This window comes from Peromyscus eremicus, chromosome 1 (assembly GCF_949786415.1).
Source record: "Peromyscus eremicus chromosome 1, PerEre_H2_v1, whole genome shotgun sequence".
Taxonomy (NCBI): Eukaryota; Metazoa; Chordata; class Mammalia; order Rodentia; family Cricetidae; genus Peromyscus; species Peromyscus eremicus.
In genome coordinates, this window is record NC_081416.1 from 129,401,316 (window position 1) to 129,405,477 (window position 4,162).

Here is a 4,162-nt window from a genome sequence, read left to right on the forward strand (position 1 = left end):
ATTAGAGTGGAACATCAACTAAGAGATTAAAATGGCTATAATACTGTTAATTAAAGTCTACAGTTCTACTAGGGTTGAGTCTGTGCTATAGAGTGGTTTTATTTGTTTGCTTAGCTAGCTTGCAGAACTTTGGTCCTCCCAAGTGTAAGTAGCCACTCACTCACCACTATGGTGTCATGAAGAGCTGCTTCACTGCTCCAGCAACTAAGTGTGCCCAGCAGGAATTTTAAACACACTGGTTTTATTTAATATGTCTGAACGTTTACCTACAGGCACGTATATGCACCACATGCATGCCTGGTGCCCCCAGAGGCTGGAAGACTGTGCAGTATGCCTGGAACTAAAGTTACAGACATTTGTGAACTGCCACCTAGGTACTAGAACCAAGTACTCTTACCTCTGAGACAGATCTCCAGTCCTCAACAAATAATTTAAAATTAGAACTTGTAGTCTCAAGTTTTAACTCATTTGAAAGGGAAATGAAAGTCTGAAAACCAACGAAGTATTTTGATAAGACAATAAGGGAAGCTTTGCCTCATCAAATAACCCAAACATGGACTAATTAGAACAATTTGCACAACTACATAAATAAGAGATTAGATTGATGGGCTATAAAACAAACTCTAAACCTAAGTGTGTATTTATGGAAGCAAAGGTAGGCACGTCATAGAACCAGACATGATGGTTCATACCTTTGGCCCTAGGACATTAGAGGCGGTTACAAGATAACCAGGTGTCTGAGGCCAGCCTGAGGCATGAGATTCTTTCTAAAAAAAATAGTCATTTCAAATGTTACTGAGGATGTATCATGAATATAAAATTAGATTCCTACTTCATATTGTATTTAAAAATTTACCCACATACACTTAAATGTCTAAATTTAACAAAGTTATACATTTCATTATGAATATGATGAATATTCAATTAATATATACAACGGTATCTGTTATATCTGTTATTATTTTAATATATCCGTCAGAACTAATGTATTGCAAACAGTTTCTTATACCACCATGCTGAGAAGTGGAGCCTACTCCTGGGAGGTTTTTAGGAGTGACCCCTCAGGAATACACCTTGCTAAACATGCTCCAAGGGGTGGTTTTATTCGCCTGCTGTCTCATTTTCCTGCTTTCTACCATGCGGTAACAAAATAATCAGTTCCTTGCTGGACTGGATGCCAGATGCCAGCACCTTGAACTCTTCAATCTCCAGAAATGTAAGCCAGTAAATTTCCACTCATTATAAGTTGCCCAGGCTCAGGTATCTCAGCAAAGGAGCTGAAAATAAACTGAGACAAATATTTCCTAATTTTGTGGGCAAGAAACCCAGTACATATCTTTGAGGAGTTGACGAAAATCAAAAAGAGATTAAATATAAGGTTTAAGATAAATTTCTCAGTATTATTTGAGTCACTACTAGAAGCACTACTTTTATAGTTAAATGCTGAAAAAAATAAAGACACAGTGTGTTTTCTTTCATTATTGTCTCTGATAAGGAAAGCATACATGACTACATCATGCAAATTGTCAAATAGCTATAGTGTTGTTAAACTTCTTAACTTTTACATTTAGTAAAGGAAATTTCCCATTTATTTGAAAGGTAATTGCATTTCAACATAATGATATCAGAAAATGAAAACAAATATCCTGAGGAAAGGACTAAGGAAGCTTTTTATTTATTTACTAATTTTCAGCCTTTACTGGCCAATAATCCACCAAAAGTCCTTTCCAGGATTCTGACTTTTTCCTCTGATTTGTTTTCAGTTTAACACTGATAACATTTTTTTCATTGTTTTATTAGAGCGAAAGGCCAAGTCATTGACTAAAGCAATACACACCCCTTCTTTTTATCACAGCAGAGAAATAAACTGACCATACAACTCATTGTCTAAGCCAAGACTCCATGACTGTGAAAGGACTCCATGGACAATGCCAGAATAGCATGCTCGAACTAGACACTCCTGGAAACTAAGACGCATGATCCTCTGTACATAAAGCTTTGGATGGTGGCTGTCCTGCATGTAAAGCTTTGAGCAGTGACCACCTTGCCTGGAAAGCTTGGATTTTAAGCCCAGTACTTTTTCTGGCTTTTTACCAATATTTCTTTAGAATGCAGTATGTGAAAATTTCAAATCATACAGCTCTGTGTACACTTTACCTAGCTACTTCACTTTCCCAAATATTGCATATCAAAGCCCTCTAGAGAGATACCACTGAGTATTTCAGATAGGTCTGTCGAGCTTGGAAACTCTCAGCTGGCATCTCTGAGGAGGAAGCAGTGATGGGATGACTCTAGAGCTGAACATTCTCCTCATCTGATCAAGAAGTATCTGCTGAGCATGGGCACTCTTTCTTGCCTTGTAGGATTATTCAACATAAACTTGACACAGCTCCTGCCCCTCAAAGTTATTCATGTCTGAAACTGGTCCCTGATGTGGTGATGTAGAAGGGGAAGAAACCCTTAGGAGCTGGGAACTAATGGAGGATCCACAGGTTATCGGGAAACTGCCCTCAGCAGGGTGACAGTAGCTCTCATAAGACCCCTTATGTCTCACAAATAAAAATGATTATGAGTGCAAATCCAACCTCTCTACTTTCTTGCTCTGTGATGTATTTACTCTTTCCAATGTTCATCATAAGGTGAAATAGCTGGAGGGGGCCTGTCTTGTAGTGCAAATCCTAGTTGGTCTTAACAATAAAAACCCAGAGCCAGATATCAGGGTAAATGCTGAAAGATCAGAGAGACAAAGGAACAAACCAGAACCACCTCTTACCTCGCCAACTCCTCAATCTGAAAGGACCATGCTCCTGTCTCCTCCCGCCTTACATTCCTCTCTCTGCCCAGCTATATCACTTCCTGTCTCCACCTCCCTAGTGCTGGGATTAAAGGCATGTGCCTCCCAAGTACTGGGATCAAAGGCATGAGATTCCAAGTCTGAGATTAAAGGTGTGTGCCACCACGGCCTGGCCGATGGTTAACTAGTGCCCAGCTCTAAACTCTGATCACCAAGCAAGCTTTATTTGTTGGAGCACAAACAAAATATCACCACAGTGTGTGCCAGCCTTTTTTGAACTTTGAGCCACTCAAACTGAGATATAAATAAATCACTTTTCAGTGTAAATATAGCTTAACCCAGATATTTCAGTACAGTAGCAAAGTGGACTAACATTCAATGTCTCTGTGTTTTATGTATTTATAATCTATCAATAGCCCAGACCTTGAAAGCCCTTTTGCTACTACAGTTATCTTCCTATTACAACTATTTATCATCTCCCTGATAGAACTACTAGTCCCTTGAAGAGAGGCATTTGGTTGACCTTGCTTTGTGTAGGCTAGCATCTTTACTGTCCTTTGGAGAGACATCCTTCCACTTCTGCAGTCTCAGGTCTGTCTATCAGTGTATAGCAAACCATGCTGAAATTTAATGGCTCAAACCTTAATTTAGCTGTGGGTCCACAAAACTGGGAAATTCTGAGGATGCATGCTGGCTAGGCTGATCTTGATAGTGAGTCTATGCCTCTATAGTCAACTGGAGAGTTAAGACTAGTTCTTGATGGAAAGGTTAAAATAAATCTGGAAATTCTTCTACATTATTTTAAAATTCACAGGGTGGACCATTAATGCCCTCTATCTTCTTAAATGTGGGCCAAGCATATGACTGGTTTCTAAGAAGTGGAATGTGGTGGAATGCAAGTCTGGGACTCTGAGGCACTTTATACATGCTCCAGGTTGCTTTCTCAGTAGTGGAATGTCCTGACTTTAGGACACACACAGACAATGGAAGAGAGGTCCTCCTGGGAATAACTGAGAGCTATGGCCTATGAACAACTTGTTCCATGGAGGGAGCCATTTTGACATATTACAACTTCAGATACCCACAGCACTGGGTAGTTCAATCAAATAACACTCTGGCTGAAATTTAATGAGGCACCAAAGCCAAAGCTTAGCCAGAGCTAAGACACAATTGCATTCTGGACCTTGAGATACTGTGGAGTAAGAACTGTAGGTTATCCTTTCAAGCCACTAAGTTTTGGGGGTAATCTGAAACACTTTAATGGATAATGAGTACACTGACTTATCATTGTCAGCTGGTGTGCACATGTGACCTCTAGTCCTCTAGTCTGACATTGATAGCCAAGACTTGTTTCTATGGATTTATGTG